Consider the following 18,992-nt stretch of genomic DNA (forward strand, 5'->3'; position numbering starts at 1 on the left):
TAGTTAATGCAACTTCTCTTATCCTCAGATCTAATGATTTCAATGTTTTTCAGCGTTAATAGGAACATTCTAAAGGAAAGAATCTAGATACAGCAAAGTAGTTCAAATAACATCAAATTTAGCATCATATTACTACCCAAAGTAGTGTTCCAATAAAAAGAATACAGTATTATATATTGCACAATATTCTTCCCACATATGTTTAATATCATTGGTCCATGTCTGTGAATAAATCTCTTTTTTTTAATTACACGGGATATTCTTATTGGGACAGTAAAAACACTGTGCTTTCATTTTTGACTACTTCAGCACTTTCTTGGTTGAATGTCAACAACAAGCTTCTGTAAATCACGTATTCAGAGTTTGCATGCAAGTTGGTGTCTGCAGCATGATAGGCTACAAAATAGCATGAAGGACAAATAACAGACCACTACCATATTGTAAAGTTCTTTGACCAATATGATCTGATAGTTGAATTAAGTAACTATGCCACATGGTTAAACTTGCATGTTGCATATTTATATACTTTTTTCCCAATTTACTAATGTATGCTAAAATATATTTCTAAGTTTAACATATGATTTTAATCGTATCCAGATTTCTTTTCTGCTGCTTCTTTCAAACTTGTTCTTTATGTCCATACTCCTGATCCCTTTTCCTATCTGCTTTTTCTATTTTCATTCATTGAACAATGATAATTTAACAATATTCTAAACCTGGCATATAGAACAGTTTCTGCTTCTGTCCTCCATAAATAAACTCCCACTCCAATTTTAAAAAGACTTACTTCATTCTACCAACATGAAATTTGCATTTTAATGTTACTAGAAAAAAAAAATAAAGCAGAAAGAGAAGAGATAAAAAACTTTTAAAATATGGCTGGGGTGGAAAGGAAGAAAGAACATAGAAATATAAAGCAATGGAAAATTTAGGGAGCTAAGAATAAACCAATGGGAATGAATGAAAATAGACAAAGGCGTTTTCTTACTGTTAATTATCACCATCCATAATGCAGCATCTATTGCTGCTCAAGAAATGCAAAACTTAGAATCTTAAACAGGAAAATAACAGAGGAAGGGAGGGAGAATGGGTAAACAGTGAAAAAATATGCAGTTTTGGTTACATGTGCATAAATGAAATTACAGACCCAGTAATTAGAAAACTGCAGTAAAAACTGTGAAAATACAATTTTGATGAAAGTTTTGGAATAGTGAGAGTGGTATAATTAAAAGAAGCACCATCACCTAGATCCTAATTTTGACTCTGCAGTGGTAAAACATTTTATTCCAATGATCAGATGTGATATACAATATACTACATATAATATAATATGAGCACTTGATATAATGTCCCCTGCTTTACATCCTTAGAGATTTCAATACAATATTAACATGAAAATCTATCCATCATTGACATATGGATTAAACCCAAGTTTATATCCTTGATTATTCTTAGGGACAAATTTGAGTTTTATATGGGATTTATCATTCATCCTTTTTAGGTTGGAAGAAGCAATGCTTGTTCCAAGTATGTCTACAGGGAGTTCCCTCCAGACATAAAGATTACATTTTTCCTGGGATAACAGGAAGACCATGTTTTTTTATGTGGGTGGAAAATGTGGACTGTCCTTTATCCTTTTGGGAACTGACATCTGGCTAAGTTAATCTATTTCCACCATTCCTTCCTAAAAATGAACAAAATGTTCTGTTGTCTGGTGGAAGAGAGATAAGAAATCCTTTGCAGATTTTCCTAAATCAACAGGCCATTGATATGTACTATTTCTCAGTACTAAGATGATGATTATGATAATAATAAATATATATTTATGATGAATTTCTTACACAAATATTCTTGAATACTGAAAGATTGTTGAACGGTCAGGGACACAAATAACATGCAAGGAATGTGCTCTGAGATATTTCATGATGTGTATCTCATGAATAAGTATGATAGAATTTCTTAGGAAATTGCCCCAAAGAACTCAGTTCATTTGGTAATTCTAAACAGCTTGCATGCAGGGAGGAAAAAGGTGTTTTATACCTTCACTTGTTTGAAAATCAAAGGCCTCAGGCATATGTATAAGAGCAAAGTCCCTCTCTCCTCCTGCTTTCCATTTGTGAGAAGTGCTTAGATACTCAAAAGCCAAAATTTATAGCAACCCATGAAACCTTTAGGTGGCAGGCAAGGGCTGCTGTTAACTTCTACAGGTATAATTATTTTTGTGTTCTTATGGTTTTAAAGTCAGCATTCAAAATATCCAGTTGCTAACTTGTAAAAGCTATTTCCAGCTAAGTACTTTGACTTTTGCAGCATGCATTAAGTTGTGATAGAACTTTTGACATTTTCTCTGTGCTTTATCAAAATAAGATTACTGAAGATTACATGATAGTTAAGAATGAACGTATTGTATATTCTGCCAAAGCAGTCTTTTTTTTCTTTACTTTACTGCCATGTGTTCTCTTGCCAGTTAGCTGTAGCATGCTATCTACAGCAGTTCTAACAATTAGTTGTCTTTTTTTTAGTTTTAATTTTTTCCCCATACTGTTATCAAAGCATTTCTAATACAGTGATTTTGAAAATACTTTGAATTTTGTTTTTCCCCGTACCACAAAAAAACGTGCCACCCCAATTGTAAGTCATGTCCCTCCAAATATAACAACCTTTTATTCCTAAACATTATTCATTCTTTCACCCATGTTAATACAGATGCTTGATAATACAAAGCCCACTAGGTAGACCAAAGCCTCCATTTTCCTTAGCGTCTTGCAACGTTTTCATCTTTATTCTAGCTTTCTTTCCTTGCCATACAAAGTTCAAAATTAATGAATTCAACTCTTGGAAGAATTTTTCCCCAAGTTTTATCAGAATTGTTTGAAATAAGAATAAATCTTAGGCAATACATTCATTTTAACTGTAGCAATTCTTCCTAGTAATGACAATTGTAAATTCTTCCAGTTTTCCAAGTCAAGCTTTATTTGTTTCAATAGCCTTATATAATTGTCTTCTTTTATTGTTGAGCGTTTGGCTGATAAATATATACCCAAATATTTAACCATTTTCACTATCTGTACCTCTGTTGCTTCTGACAATCGGCTTTTTTGCTTATCTGTAAGATTCTTAACTATTATCTTAGTTTTTTCTTTATTTTTAGTCCCGCTAATTCTCCATATTGTTCTATCTTCCCCCACAATTTTGGGATCCTCTCCAAGGGTTCTTCCAAATAAATATTAAATCATCAGCAAATGCTTCTAGCTTATATGTTTCACCCTTTATCCCCAACCCTCAAATTTATGTATCTTGTCTTATATTTTGATTTAAAACTTCCAAAGTGAAAATGAATAACAGAGGGGATAAAGGGCATTCTTGCCTTGTGCATTTCCTTATTTCAAAGCTCTCAGTACAATCTCCATTCACAATCACTTTGGCTGTTTGTTATATATTGTTTTTACCATGTAAATAAAATTCTGTCCAAAGTCCATTATTTGTAATTGATGAATCATAAATTGCCATGAAAGATTATCAAATGCCTTTTGAGCGTCTAAGAATATTAATGCCATTTGTTTCCCTGGATGTAGCTCATAGTATTTTAATACATCTATTATCACTCTTATTTTTAATTTTTCTCTTTGGTAAAAAGCCATTTTGATCTGGGTGTATAAATTCAACTAAATATTTTTTCCAATCTCTCTGCCATTATTGAAGTAAAAATTTTATAATCCACACTAAGCAATGAGATCGGTCTATAGTTCTTAATCTGGGTCAAATCCAAATCTTCTTTTGGTATTAAAGTAATATTTGCTTCAATCCACATCATTGGCATTTTAGCTTCTAATAAAAGTCCATTACAAATGTCTTTCAACGGTTCACTTAATATCTCTTGTAAGTTCTTATATAACTCTGCCAGAAGTCCATCTGGACCTGGTGTTTTCCCATTTTTTTTGTCTCTTTATGACCTCTGTTATTTCCATAATTGTAACCCCTTCGTTTAACATATTTTTAAATGTCTCTGAAATCTTTGGAAGATTACTTTCTTCCAGATATTTTACAGTTTTCTCTCTTGAAGTCTCCTCCTTATCATACAGTTCCTTATAGAATTCCTTAACACATCTTCTTTATTTCCTCATTTTTATATTGTAAATAACCTTTCCCATCGAGTAAATTATGTATCATTTTTCTTTCTTTCTGTTTTTTAAGTTTATAAGCTAACCATCTTCCCGCCTTGTTGGCATTTTCAAAAAAAAAATTGTTTCGCTCTTTTTATCTGCTCTGCCACTTTTTCTAAGTCTAACAAATTTAATTTATGTTTTATTATGTCCATTTCTCTTTTTAAAGTCTGTTTTTGTGGATTCCTTTGCAATTATAATTCTAACTTTCCAAATTCTTCTTTTAATAATACATATTGCTGTTTTCTCTGTTTATTTTTCCTTGCCATATACGTTATAGCTATACCTCTAAAGTATGCTTAGCTGTATCCCATACATTTTGTGCTGTTGTATCTTCTTTTTTATTTTCTTTGAAGAAGAATTCCATTTCTTTTTTTGTTAACTCTATAAATTCTTTTTCTTTTAATATGGAATGGTTTAAAGTCCATCTTGGCCTTTTTTGTATTCCTTTCCAGGTCATTTTCAAAGGATTATGATCTGCCCATATGCCTGTTTCTATTTCAATGTCCTGAACATTCTTTCTCACGTCAGCTGTCATCCAAATCATATTAATCCTTGACCAAGATTTTTAGCTATTTGAATAAAAAGTATATTGCAATTTTTGTGGATTAACTTCCCTCCAAACATCTTGAATTCCAATTTCCTCCGCCATATAAAAAAATGTCTTAGGTAATCTTCCTCTTCCACTTTTCCCAGTTTTGTTACTTTTATAGTCAATTTTTCCATCTATTATTGCATTGAAATCTCCTAGTAGGCAAATATTTTGATACTCCATTTCTATTATTTTTCTATGTAAGTTTTTGTAAATTTTTTCTTGATTATTATTCGGTGCATAAATTGCCACTAATAATATTTGCTTTTGATGCAGATAAATTTCTACCATTAAAATTCTTCCTTCTTCATCTGAATATACCATTTTAGAATCTATTGTCTATTTAATGTATATAGCGATTCCTCTTTTTTTGTTGCATAATAAAGTTTCCCAATTTTTGAATATTCCAATAATTTGTGATGTTGTTCTTTTATATGCATTTCTTGCAAACAGATTATATCCAAATTCAATTTCCGTAATTTCCTAAAAATCTTATTTCTTTTAATTGGGGAATTCAGTCCATTTATGTTTACTGAGAAGATTCCATTTTCTTTCTCCATTTCCATTTATTTATATTTCATTCTAGTAGATCTAGTAGTCCTTTGTTCTCTGGCAAGTCCTTCATCCTCGCCCTTTTGGTCGTCTTCCTCTCTCTGTTCTTCTGTTTGTACAGTTGCTCCTTGGGTCCTCTCTTCTGTTTGTTTCTGCTCGTTACTCTTCCCTTGGCTTAGTTTCACTCCTTCATCTAAGATTAACCTGTTCTTCAGTTCAAAATCTTTCCAAATTGAGTCCAGTCTATATCTTGTATTGTTCCAGTTTATTAAGATGCCTTCCGGCATCAGCTATCTGAAATTTATACCGTTGGAAATCAGCTTCATGGTCAAAAAGTGATACTGTCTTCATGTATCTCTAACTCTCTTGGGTATCTGCTTTAAAACCACAATTTCCTTATTTTTATATTGTACTGGTTCATCTCTAACTTTCCATAGTACTTCATCTCTTGTTGTCTTCTTTGTAAAGCGTACATGTACTTCTCTTGGCAGTTTATTTCTTCTTGCATAGCTTGAATTGATGTGAAATATGTCATCTACCTCTAGCTGAATTGCTCCTCGATCTGCCTTCAGAGCCTCCTCCAAGATGTCAATAATCACCTCCGCTATGTTTTCTTCTCTATCCTCAGGGATATTTTGAAATCTTAAATAATGTTCCGCTTTTTCCATCCCTAAAGTCTTGATTACATTCTCTAATTTTTCATTTTCTTGTAGTAACATTTCTATCTTTGTATCATTCTCATCTGCTTTTTCTTCAATTTTGTGTATTTTCTGTTGATTTTTTATTATCATTTGATTCTGAGCTTCAAATTTTCCCTTTATATCCAAATTTTCTTCATTTAGTTTCTCCAATTTATTTTGTGTCCTCCTGTGATTTTTCTGCATTTCCAGGTGGTTTTTTCCAATGTGTCTTGATTTTTTAACATAAGCTCTATTTTTAATCCATTTTTTTTGCCAAGGAGCACAGATCAGCAGATATAGTTTCCAAATCTCTTGAGAAGCATTGTAGTTTAGTAATAAGTATTTAGTACTGTCAATCAAAGAAATTTTCCAATGCTTATTTTTAATCAGTATTTTATTATTAATACTCAATAGTTTGACTTGGCCCAGCGCCTGCAGCACCAAGCAGCACTTAATGAACCACTAAAATAGTGCCTTGTTGGTTGTTTGGAAAAGAAATTGTTGTCAAGAGAGGAAGATATTGTAATTTCTTCCTTTTCTTTAAATCTCTTCCTTTTGCAATCTGTCTCTTTGGACATTTTGCTCCTGGTAAGATCTTGTAAATGCTATTTGGAATGAATTTCCACTGATGCTGACAATTGCAGTTATCTATATTCTGAAATAGTAGAGAGTGAACTTTCAAGAAACCTGCCAAAATGTAAAAAGACAAATACATTTGTCATCGTGTGAGTAGTTTAATTAGGTAGTTAACATATCTTCATTAAATATATAGTTTCTTCAGGGGCAGTGTTACCCTGAACAAAAGCTGATTGCAATAATGATTGGGAAGAACACTGTGATAACAGATACTCTCATCTTTTCTTGAGGACACAATTACACTTAAAAAGTTGACACTCACAGTTAATTCATTACAAAAAAGGAGTATATGCACACTCATAGGTAGCAGGACTCTTTAAGAAGGAGAGGACATTTTTTACATCAGAACTTCTATCACTATAAGAAATTATGAAAAGGGGTATCTGTATATGCATATGCATCTTATGTTAATGTTGCTGTTAAACTAATGAGCCGTTAGTATAGTTTTTCTATTGCCTAAAATTGAAAAATGTGTTTCCACTAAATACCCGTGTTCCCCCCAAAATAAGATCCTGTCTTACTATCTTTGGGGCTCTGAAGTAAGCACTAGGTTTTACTTTCAGGGAGGGCTTACATTTTGCCAGGACTGGTACCAGTAGGCCACAAGCGTGGGGTGGGGTGGGGCGGGGCCTATGTATGGGGTGGAGGAGCAATGGGGTGGAGAAAGCATGGTGGTGGACCAGGTATGGTACTGGTGTGGACATGGGGGCGGCAGCAGAAAGGGTGCTGAGCCTGGCATGGAGCAAGTCGGCCCAGATCCAGAGTGCCGCCCCACTGCCTGCCTTCCAGGGCCCTTCACCAGCAGCCACTGGTGAAACCACACCACTCATGCCTCTGCCTTTGGGCTGCTGTGCACCAGCCTGCATGCCTGCTTGGTGCTGCAGGTGCTAGGCTAAGGCAGACACTGCAGCTCTCATTCTGGCTAGGCACTTTTGGCCTCTACCAGCTGCTCTCACTGAATTGCCTTCTGCCTGGTGAAAAGTTCAATCAGACTTTCTAACTTCTTGAGATGTCACAAAAAATTAGACAGTCTGACTGAATTTTTTTTTGTCCCACAAACACTCAGTGAAGGTTCAGAGGCAAATGGAGAAATACAATGCAGCTGAAAGGCAGGTTAGTAAAAAAAATGCTTGGAGGAGGTGAGGGCATCTGGGCAGGGGAGCATAGCAACCTTACCCTGTGCAGCTTTGGCAGGTGTCTAGCAGGCAGAGGGAAGCAACTGCACCCCTCCACCAGCCTTGTCTCCTCATGGTGGCAGCAGCAGCTGGCCAGGTGAAAGGCAATCCAGTGGGAGCAGCCAGTACATGCCAAAAGCGCCCAGCTGGCATGAAAGCTGCAGTACCCACCCTTAGCCTGAAGCCTGCAGCACTGAGTATGCATGCAGGCTGGTGCTCAGCAACCCGAAGGTGGAGGCGTGCGTGGTGTGGTTCCACTGGTGGCTGCTGGCGAAGGGCCCGGCAGGCTGGTGGTGAGGGGGAACTCTGGATCTAGGCCAACTTGCCTCACACCAGGCAGGAGGAGCCCAGCAGTGCAGCCCACAGCAGTGTGGCCAGGAAGGCAAAGAGCCCCACAAGGCAGAAGCAGCATGGGCAGCTACTTGGCTGCCACACAGCACCTGCCGCCACCGAGAAATGTCCTAGAAGCAGTAGAGCCAGCAGGCATGGCGGGCAGAGGCTGGGGCTCACCAAAGGTTTGGTTTGTTGTGGCCGCAGGCAAGCAGATGGTGGGATGGAGAGGGCAGGGCCGACGGTAATCTGTTCCACCAGCGGCAACTGGCGAAGGGCCCTGGCAGGCCAGCAGTGTTGGGGGTGCTCCAGCTGTCACATGGAAGATTTGGGCCAACTCACCCCGCCCCGTGCTAGGGCTTACTTTTGGGGTAAGGCTTTTATTAGCCCCATCCTCCCAAAAATCAGCTGGGGCTTACTTTTGGAGTAGGGTTTACTTTTGGGGAAACACGGTATATAAATAAAATAACTCCTTTTCTTCATTAGTGTATAAGTGAATACCCTAATGTTTATTTTAACTGAAATATTTCTCATGATAGCAGACACTAGCAGCATCTAATGAAACTAAAAGGAGAATAAAAGAAGAACTTTATATGAAGGCAGAAGTCGACAACCTGTGGTTGATCTGGGGCCATGGGCAACCTATTTGTATTTCTCCAGATGAAATATGCTCCCAACATCTCATACTTCCCACTCATGCCATAATCCATAATTCACTAGTGAAATTGTTATTACAATATGGAGTGATAGCCACTAATTTGGTGATATTAAAGGTGACCAGACTGGTTTATGGAAGTTAAAGAGATGCTTGAGTGGATAACATAGAAAAAAATTGTAGTTATAAATAAATGAATGAATAGGTATTACTGTATAACTACTAAATGCTTCTTTTAAGATCAACAATATTAATCATAGCCACTATTTAATGGAGCTATCAGAAAGAGGGCAGGGCACCTATAATTGGAGGCATTTTGATTTACAAGCACTACACTTACATATTATCCAATCAATAAGAGGAATGAATGGTTGAGAAGGGTGGGGTTAAGTATATCCTTCAAACAATGTTTTTGTATCCTCCACCAGCCTTAAAATCAGTCATCCTAACCTTACAGGTATATCTGTTTTTTAAGCAAGTTGTTTGACCTTAGGACTTTCAGAGCACAGCTTATATAGTCCTTGAAGCACATTTAGAATGAAACTCAGTATAAAAAATGTGCTTGTGGTACCTATTGGGAATATTTGTTTTTAAACTGCTTCACAAAGAAGTCACAGGACAGACTTCTGAATTTACAAGACCTACCCATTGTTTATAAGGGACGCGGTGGCTCAGTGGGTTAGGACGCTGAGCTTGTCGATCAGAAGGTCGGCAGTTTGGCGGGTCGAATCCCGAGTGCCATGTAACAGAGTGAGCGCCTGTTACTCGTCCCAGCTTCTGCCAACCTAGCAGTTCGAAAGCACGTAAAAATGCAAGTAGAAAAATAGGGACCACTCCAGTGGGAAGGTAACAGCGTTCCGTGCGCCTTGGGCATCTAGTCATGCTGGCCACATGACCACGGAGACATCCTCGGACAAGCGCTGGCTCTTCGGCTTTGAAACGGAGGTGAGCACTGGCCCCTAGAGTTGGAAACGACTAGCACGCACCTTTACCTTACCCATTGTTTAGAAAAATCTTGTAAGAAGCTAAAGTAAAATAATCTACATATTGAACATTGATTTTTAAGACATTGTTTTTTTTCTGTTCCAATAAGTCAATTTACAGTTTGTACTACACAGAGAAGTAAATGGGGAAAACAGTTTTAAGATGCTGAATATAAAGTGGTACATTATTCATTGATTATTGAATAGTGCTTGCCTTCCAAGCTTTAGAAGCAAGCAAAGTATGGTAGCTGTCCTAATCTATCTCTAAAAAATCACGTGCAAATTGGTGGAAATGATAATTAGTAAGGATATTCATGTCTTGTTTGAGAGGTTTAAAGAAACCTTTGATTGCTTGCTTGTAGGAACAGCACTCTGGAAGAACTAGGTCTTTTGTCTGATAATACAGTCTTGTTCTAACTATGTTTCTTTATTGATAAATTACTGTTCGCTATATTTTAAGATTTCTTTTTTTAACTCTTTTTGAAGCATGTACTCATCTAGTTTGCCCTCATTTAATCATTATTCCTATCCTTTCTTATTGTGAACTTTGTTATAACTTATTTCATGATGCCAATTTCATTTGGAAATCATTGTTTACTCTTACCTCATGTTCAGTGTGTTAGTATCAAATACATTATGAAAGCATTTTATGTTAACATTGTAATTAACTACCTATCATATAAAGATTTGTGCTTTCAATAGACTTTGGAGACAAAACAACATTTCACCAAAATGTTTGCCTGGAATTTAGCAATATAATCTCCAATATACATATTATCTGCTTTTCCTTTCCTTTTTTGGTTCTGTATTCTACTGTCAAACTACAGCTGCAAAATTCATTGTTATGTAATGCAGACTGTTATTTTTCCCTTCTTTTCAAAGAAAGTATGTGGTAATAGAAATGTGAAAATATCTACCTTGCAAGAGAAGTATTAGCCAACATTTATTCAGGGCACTTCAGCCTATTTAAAGATTTTAGAGAATGCAGAGGTAAGGGGAAGTCAGGCATTAAAAAAACTGCAGGTTGTGATAGCCCATCTGTGCAATTCATTTTTCACATGTCAAAAGTTGGACTTGAAAACTTGGCATAGAAAATGAAAACTTCATTACCTCCAAATGAAACAGATGCTGACCCAGGCTTGGATTTTGAAGCAATAATGCATTAATACTGGGAAAAATCTAATACTCAGCACTTCAATGGAGTGTAATTAGATTTACAAATAAGAAATGTATTTACTTTGCATACAGGTTATTTTTTCCTTCACAATACAGGAAATAAGACTTTGTTGAAACAAACTGATAATTCCACAGATTTCTTGGAATTGTTTCAATGAACACTGAAATCTCTTTCTCTTTTTTTTTCTTCTAAAAAATATCTTATATCAGTCGCCTATATTCTGGTCCACCTCTACTTGAATATTCCCTGCTAGAAGACTCTCTTGTAGCAGAGAGGCACAAATGCTAATTAGGCCATTCCCAGTTAACAAACTCTATAGGAGTCTTTTGATTATTGAAGATTTTATCAATAAAAAAAATTGGGAGACACGAGCATTGAGCTTCAACATTATGTTTATTTCTGAATACCTTTCCAGGTCCCAAAGACATTCTTAAAACAATAAGGATGATGGCCTAGGATTTTACTTTGAAATGCACTCAACCATCCATAATAGGAAAGAAAAACTGAATTAAGGTATGTGCGAGAGAATGGCATTTGTTGTGTGGATTTTTTTGATCATCAAAAGTTTCTTGCTGTGATAAGGATTTGTTGTTGAATTTGGTGAGCAGAAATATCCAATGGCTTGGAGCCTGCCTTTACCATTTCCAGTTTTCTGGTTATTGTTGTCTCTTAGCCTCACCACTCTATCTTCTGTAAAATAGCAGGTTTCAGGTGGTTTCACAATATGGTTTTGTATTTTGAAATCATACGAGATCTTTTAAGCTGTTGGCCAATTTTTTTTTTCATTTTACCCATACCAGTTTGCCTTCAGAAAAACGTGACCAGGAGGAGTCGATCATGGAAGCCATTTTGTGAGAGCAGCTGCAACATGGGACCATTCACCAAAAACTTTGAAGAGCCTGTTTTTTTAATTTGCTACTAAGCAGTGTGCAAAATAAATGACCTGATAGGAGAAATAAGTGTGGGGAAATAACATTTTGGCCTAAACAATTGGAAGAATTGCCTCCTGTTGGGAACCCTTCAGCTTTTCTACAGCAAATGCCACTATATTTAGATACTTAAAGATGTAAACAAGCAAATGAGTCTTTCAGTTTGACAAGGAAATACAATTAGATTTTATTGTTGCTGCTTCTTTTGGGAAAGCTGTTTCTTAACTTCAACAACATTAGCATTAAACATAAACGTCAAGGAGAAGTCAAAGATTTGCCTCCAACATTAAAATAAAATAAAATAAAATAATAAAATAAAATAATAAAATAAAATAAAATAAAATAAAATAAAATAATAATAAAATAATAAAATAAAATAATAAAATAAATAAAATAAAATAAAATAATAAAATAAAATAAAATAAAATAAAATAATAATAAAATAATAATAAAATAAAATAAAACAGAGAGAAATAAAGCTCGTAAGTTCAACATTTTAGGCTTCTTCTTCTTTTGTTTTGCTTTTTAACAAAAAGTCCCATCCCATTTTGCCATGGGAGCAAATGGGTTGCTATGGAGACTGAGAAGTGCAGTGGCAAAATACAGACAGCTAAATCTCTTTAGATGCAAAGAAATGAGTACACGGCCTATATCAATCACATATCCTGTACAGAAATAGACCGAAAATGCATTCTTTTAGATAACTGTGGTCTCAATGTTAAAAGAAAATAGTATAGTTTATGGGAATAAACTTTAAGATGGAGAATTTTTATCTTTAAATCCCACTGATGATAGTGCAACTCTTATTTATGGAACCAAACTAATTTCTGGAATTAATTTATTTCCTGTAGATGTGAACATTTAGAAAAGAACTATTGCACTACACAATCGGTTATACCAAGCTGTAGCTATAGAAGTTAATTCACCAGTAATAATCTGAAATGGGAAGAAAAAACTGACAAGCAACATAAATGAAAGGCATGAAAAAATAGAAATATGATGTCTGAATAATTCTGAAGAGCTATATTAAGTTTTTCCTCAAATGAAAGAGCTTCATTAATGCAAGGAAGAAAGTGCAAGTTTGGGATATTAGTTTTACCAGGAAAAGGATTTTGTAGCATAGACAATCTTTCAAATCTGGCATTCTATACAAATGCTTAGACTACAATTCCCAGAATTTCCAACCAGCAGACTCATGTCTGTTTTAAAGGGGAAATGTAGCCCAACATATTTAGAGGTTTGCATTGAGGCATTAAGGGGGTGGCAGGCACTGTCATATATTCAAAGGCCACATAACTTTTTTTTCCAATTTTCAATTTTTTTCTTTGATAAAGTGATAATAAAAAATATCTTAGAATTTGAAAATAATAAATAAAATACCTGTAAATACCAATAAACTCTGGGAAAACACCTTGGAGTAGGTTAATTAAATACTAGAAACAGAAAAAACATTTAATGTTCAACAGCCAGTTTTGCATAAATAAAATATGTTATGAAAAACAAAAGTATAGTATAATGATGAATCATTTCTAGAAACACAATTATATATTTATGTAAAATCAGCCAAAAGAAGTTTTATGTTGTAATTGTGAAAGTTCATACATGGCTGAAATCTATTTTTTTAAAAAAGTTTTTATTGAATTTTATAGGGTTAGGGATAAAATAGGATCGGGTTAGGGATTAAGGTTTACGGTGGGGTTAGGATCAGGACTGGGATTAGGACAGGGTTTGGATCAACATTGGGAATAACATTTTCATTCTTTAGCAAACAGGCTATTGTCTGGGTACATATGTTCAATTAACAATAGTTGATATAGTACTAGATAACTGTAGTAAATGTAATAAATGATAATCAAAAACAGTATCAGTTAGTCAATACATATCATTCTTCTTACTAATATATATTCAAAATAATATATCACATTCATTTCTCACTAGTTCATTTTCTTAACCATTGGTAAAAAATTTCCTATGTTCTATAGTAAACTGAATCTTCTTGCTCTTTAATCTAACATCAATCTATCCATTTCTGCACATTCTAGGATGTTCTTAATTAAAACCTCTTCAGTTGGTAAGTTTTCATTTTTCCAGTATTGGACAAATGCTATTCTTACTGCTGTCAGTACATGCAATATTAAATATTCATTCTCCTTCTCATAATTAGGTCCTAATATTCCTGACAAAAACAATTCTGATTTAAATTTTATCTGTCTTTTAGTCATCTTTTCCAACCATGTATGTAGCTTAACCAAAACCTTTTTTGCTTTAGGACATGTCCGCCAGATATGATAGTAAGTACCTGGCCTTTGTTTACATTTCCAGCAATTATTCAAACTATTTTTAAACACTTTCGCTAATCTTACTGGTGTCATATGCCATCTATAAAACATTTTATAGAAATTTTCTTTATATGAGACTGCTTTAGTTAATTTAATATTTCTATCCCATAGTTTTTGCCAGTCTTCCAAATCTATAAAGTATCCAGTGCTTTTTTTCTAAAAAAAAAAAAAAGTGCTGGAACTCTCATCTTGGCGGGCACAAGAGGTGGGGGTGGGGGGGCAGTGCTGCTGCAGTCACAGGTGCGAAGGGTGTTGGCGGCAGGCTCCCCTCCCTGGGGCCGGAGCTGGCGCGGCTGGTGCTGTGGGAGCAGCATAGCCCACTCTATATGGTGGGGCTGCGCAATGCAGGCAGCGGGGGCGGTGCGGGCCAGGTGATGTTTTAATCTTATGATTTTAAAAATATATTTTTTCTATTGTAAGTTTTCCCAAACCTCGCCATGTGGATTGCATACAAATATTATATAATTGGTAAATAAAGGTAGAACATATGTTAAATATACATCAAATGATAATATGCTTCCCTACAAAGTCAATTCTTGCTCAATGACAGACCAAAAAGTTAACTTGGAAAGGCAAGAGGAAAATCTAGAAGAGGTCTGTGCAGCTCTTCAACATCTTCATCAACGATTTGGATGAGGGGATAGATGGGGAACTCATCAAATTTGCAGACAACACCAAGCTGGCAGGAATAGCCAATACTCCAGAAGATAGGCTTAAGATACAGGAGGATCTGGACAGACTCGAACACTGGGCACTATCTAACAAAATGAAATTCAATGGTGAAAAAAGTAAGGTTCTACATTTAGGCAGGAAAAATCAAATGCACAGGTATAGTATAGGTGGTACCTTGCTCAATAGTAGTAACTGTGAGAGAGATCTCGGAGTCCTAGTGGACAATCACTTAAATATGAGCCAGCAGTGTGCTGCAGCTGCAAAAAAAGCCAACACAGTGCTAGGCTGCATTAACAGAGGGATAGAATCAAGATCACGTGAAGTACTAATAGCACTTTACAATGCCTTGGTAAGGCCACACCTGGAATACTGCATCCAGTTTTGGTCACCACGATGTAAAAAAGATGTCGAGGCTCTAGAAAGAGTACAGAGAAGAGCAACAAAGATCATTGGGGGACTGGAGGCTAAAACATAGAGGGAACGGTTGCTGGAATTGGGTATGTGTAGTTTAATGAAGAGAAGGGTGAGGGGTGACATGATAGCAGTGTTCCAATATCTCAGGGGCTGCCACAAAGAAGAGAGAGTCAAGCTATTCTCCAAAGGACCTGAAAGCAGGAAAAGAAGCAATGGATGGAAACTAGTCAAGGAGAGAAGCAACCTAGAACTAAGGAGAAACTTCCTGACAGTTAGAACAACTAACCAGTGGAACAACCTGCCTCCAGAAGTGGTGAATGCTCCAACACTGGAAATTTTTAAGAGGAGACTGGACAGCCATTTGTCTGAAATGGTATAGGGTTTCCTGCCTGAGCAGTGGGTTGGACTAGATGACCTCCAAGGTCCCTTCCAACTACTTCTTCTTCTTCTTCTTCTTCTTCTTCTTCTTCTTCTTCTTCTTCTTATTATTATTATTATTATTATTATTATTATTATTATTATTATTATATTATCATCATCATCATCATCATCATCATCATCATCATCTTGTAGAAAGTAAAGGCCCACACTGATAAATTAAAAATCTTTGTGGTCTGCAAAGGAATGCTGGTGGGCTAATCAATGATTTGGTGACTAGAGGAGCATCTACAGTGTTGGAGCTTGTGGTCATGGTAAGCTATGGAGGCACTAGGCAACATGACTTTCAGGGCAGTGGTGGTGATTTTATTACTTTAAAAAAAACCTCTGTGCTCTGTCCAAGGGTGCTTGGTAGGCTGCATGTACAGGCCTGGTCTAGAATTTATTTTGGAGTATTCAACTATCTAGAGCAGGCATGTCAAACTCATTTTGTTTGAGGCAACTTTTTATAAAAGAATTGCCATTAATTTGTTTTAATAAAATAATTTAAATCAATTTTTCACTTGATTTCAAATTAAATGAATGAGATTTTTTTAGTACAATTGCCAAATACAATAAAAATGGTTTTAGGTATATGTTACTGGAAGGAAAAAGCAATCCTTGTTGCGTTACTGATCCCAGAGAAACATTTGCATGTATGCAGGTATCCTTAGGGTTCCATAGTTATGGATGAGAAATATTGGTTGCAAAGTTGGCATTTCTGGATGTAATACAGATATTTTGGACTTATTTTTGTTTCTTTGCATGTTTGATATTTTTAAAAAGGCATATGCTACTGACTACGTTTATGCAAATATGTAACGTGATCACTGCTTGTCCAAAAGTTTACTATACAGATAATACCCCCAGAAATTATTTTAGCCTTTTTAATAAATGTTGTTATTGATGTTATGCTCACCAGGGAAAACACCATATATTGTTATGTATATACTAGGTTAATTATTTAAAGACTGAAGTGCAACATAACTAGATTCTAAATAATCTATTTTTCAAAACACACAACAGTCCAAACAGTAAAAGTAAAGTCCAAATTAAGAATATTTCATTCTTAAGAATTGTTTAGATTCAAAATAGTTTTCAAGAGTGTACAAAAGATACTATTTTTTTTCTAGAATCAGCTAAATTAGACATATTACTTTGAGAAAAACGTTTCTCATTTCTTTCCTGTTACCTTTGATTTCATTGCAGAGATGTTAACATAAGAAATAGATTATTTTGTTATCTAATTTTACCTTCCAAAAGACAGAAGCAGATGAAAAATGTGAGGTTCTTTCCTGTTGGCTTTTCTGAATTAGCTGTTTTAGATTCTAAAAGTTTCGTTCCTAAAGAAATAATCCTGTAAATAATTTTAATGTCCTCCTCTAATGCAGGCTCTTGTATGACTCAAGGACTTCAACTCCCAGAATTCCTGAGCCAGCATGGCTCAGCTTGGAAATCTCTCCTTTTCCCCTCAGCATGCCTGGCTCAGGATTTCTGGGAGTTGAAGTCCACGAGTCATAAAAAGAGCCAATATTGCTAGCCCTGCAATAGGCTTAGGAAAACCAATAAGGGAGCTGGGTTATTTTTTTGTGGGGTTTTTTTTTTGCAAAAAAAAGGTTCCGGAACACCGTTCTGAGCGTTCTATGAGAAAAAAAGCCCTGAAAGTATCCAAAGTTTTTTGCCCATGTTATCATTGTTTCTTTTACTTGTTCTTCTTCCATCTTTAAATTTAGCAGAAATCTATAGTTTCTTAATCAAGTTTTCATCTGTTTTTAACAATTTTTATCAAATTCTGTCTGTTCTTTATAGAATCCTGTTGTCTTTAGAACTTTTTCATATCTCATTTGAATTTGCAAATATGGCCACCATGCTAAATCAATACCTTGTCGTTGTAAATCTTGTCTATCTTTCAGTTTTCCTTCATTATCTAAGACATCTTTATAAGTCATGACTTTGTCACAGTTAATTAAATTTGGGTAAGCAAAAGCTTCCATTGTTGAAAGCCATTCAAGTAGCTTAATATAAATTTTCGTCTTTATTCTTTCCAATTCTAAAAGAAGTACATTCCTTATAAAATGGTTTTGAAAATATCTGTGTGTTTTATTCTTCCCGTACCATAGGAATGGCTGAAATCTATTAAAAGCTATTATTATGATTGATTTCCATCATACAAATGATTTTCAATATTTTGTTTAACAAAGGCTAGCTAGGGTTAGATTGAACAAACCATGTGGTCTTTGCTTGTGTTCTTATTAATGACTACATGATTAAGTGTAGGAAGTCAGTCTGCCCCCAGAGAAGGAAACATTAAAGAGGCAGGAAAGCATGCCCAGTTTTCTTAATAGCCCCAAGTCTTCCCCACCACAAGCAGAAACCAGCTCTGTAGAAATGCAGATGTAAATAATCCAGGAAGGTTGGAGGCCCCCACCTAGAAGCTTAGGAAGACAAGGACACCTAAAATCTACATACTCCACCCAAACTATAAGACAGGACATAAAAGGATTAACCCACAGATGCCAAAGGGCACACTCAGATTCAGGTCAAAGTTCATGCCACAGTAACAGCTCCAAACAAAAGACTCAAGAAGATATAAAAACCTACTCCCTACATGTGCTCTCTCTCTCTTTTTTTCCAGAGCCATCTTTCTGTCTGGCTTTCCTCTTCAATAAACTGCAACCTTCTTTCTAAAGCAGTCGCCATGTTGTTTATTCCCGGCTCAGACTGAACCATGATGAAAACTTTTCCTTCAACAATCAAGTCTTCATAGTTAGTGTTCAAAATTGAAACATCATATTATTTCTCACAATTTTCCTTTTGTTCTCCATCAACAGGATTTAGATCCTCAAGGCTTCTGATTTTGAATGCATTCTACAGCATAAGCATTTTTACTAATATTCATTGATAAACTTTCCTCCATAGATTTTCCGCATCCCCTTTCAAAATTATCTAAATTAGGACTTCCTAAAGATTTCATCATTTTTTATCTGGCTAAGTGATGTTCTCAAGGGAACCACAATCTGTTATAATATCACTAAAAGGCTTCCAGGTACGCATACTCTATATAGTACTGTTAGTGGAAATATACGTAGGGGGAATGTTATCTGCACTTTTATAAGTAGCCTGTTGACTTGATTTTGTATATTTATCAAAACAGCACTAGGACTACGAATAAATATTATTTTATAAAATATTTTACTTGAATTAAAGTATTAGTTTTTCTATTCCCATATGTATATAGAATTGGAATTTAGCTATTTTTTCCCGAATGCCATGAATAA

The 18,992-nt window shown here is 35.3% G+C and overlaps 1 protein-coding gene across 3 annotated transcripts in view; it reads left to right on the forward strand.

Annotated features, from left to right (window-relative positions):
• The window catches only part of MACC1 (MET transcriptional regulator MACC1), a 75,956-nt gene that overhangs the window by 19,143 nt on the left and 37,821 nt on the right, over window positions 1–18,992 (forward strand). Inside the window, exon 2 of one of the 3 annotated variants that reach the window (XM_083379392.1) lies at window positions 11,359–11,456. The exons of the other annotated variants lie outside the window; for them this stretch is intronic. The gene's annotated coding sequence lies outside the window, so the exon portion shown is untranslated. The remainder of the gene's footprint in view (window positions 1–11,358; window positions 11,457–18,992) is intronic. 3 annotated transcript variants of the gene reach the window in all.

This window comes from Vipera ursinii (genome assembly GCF_947247035.1).
Source record: "Vipera ursinii genome assembly, chromosome: Z".
NCBI classification, from domain to species: Eukaryota; Metazoa; Chordata; class Lepidosauria; order Squamata; family Viperidae; genus Vipera; species Vipera ursinii.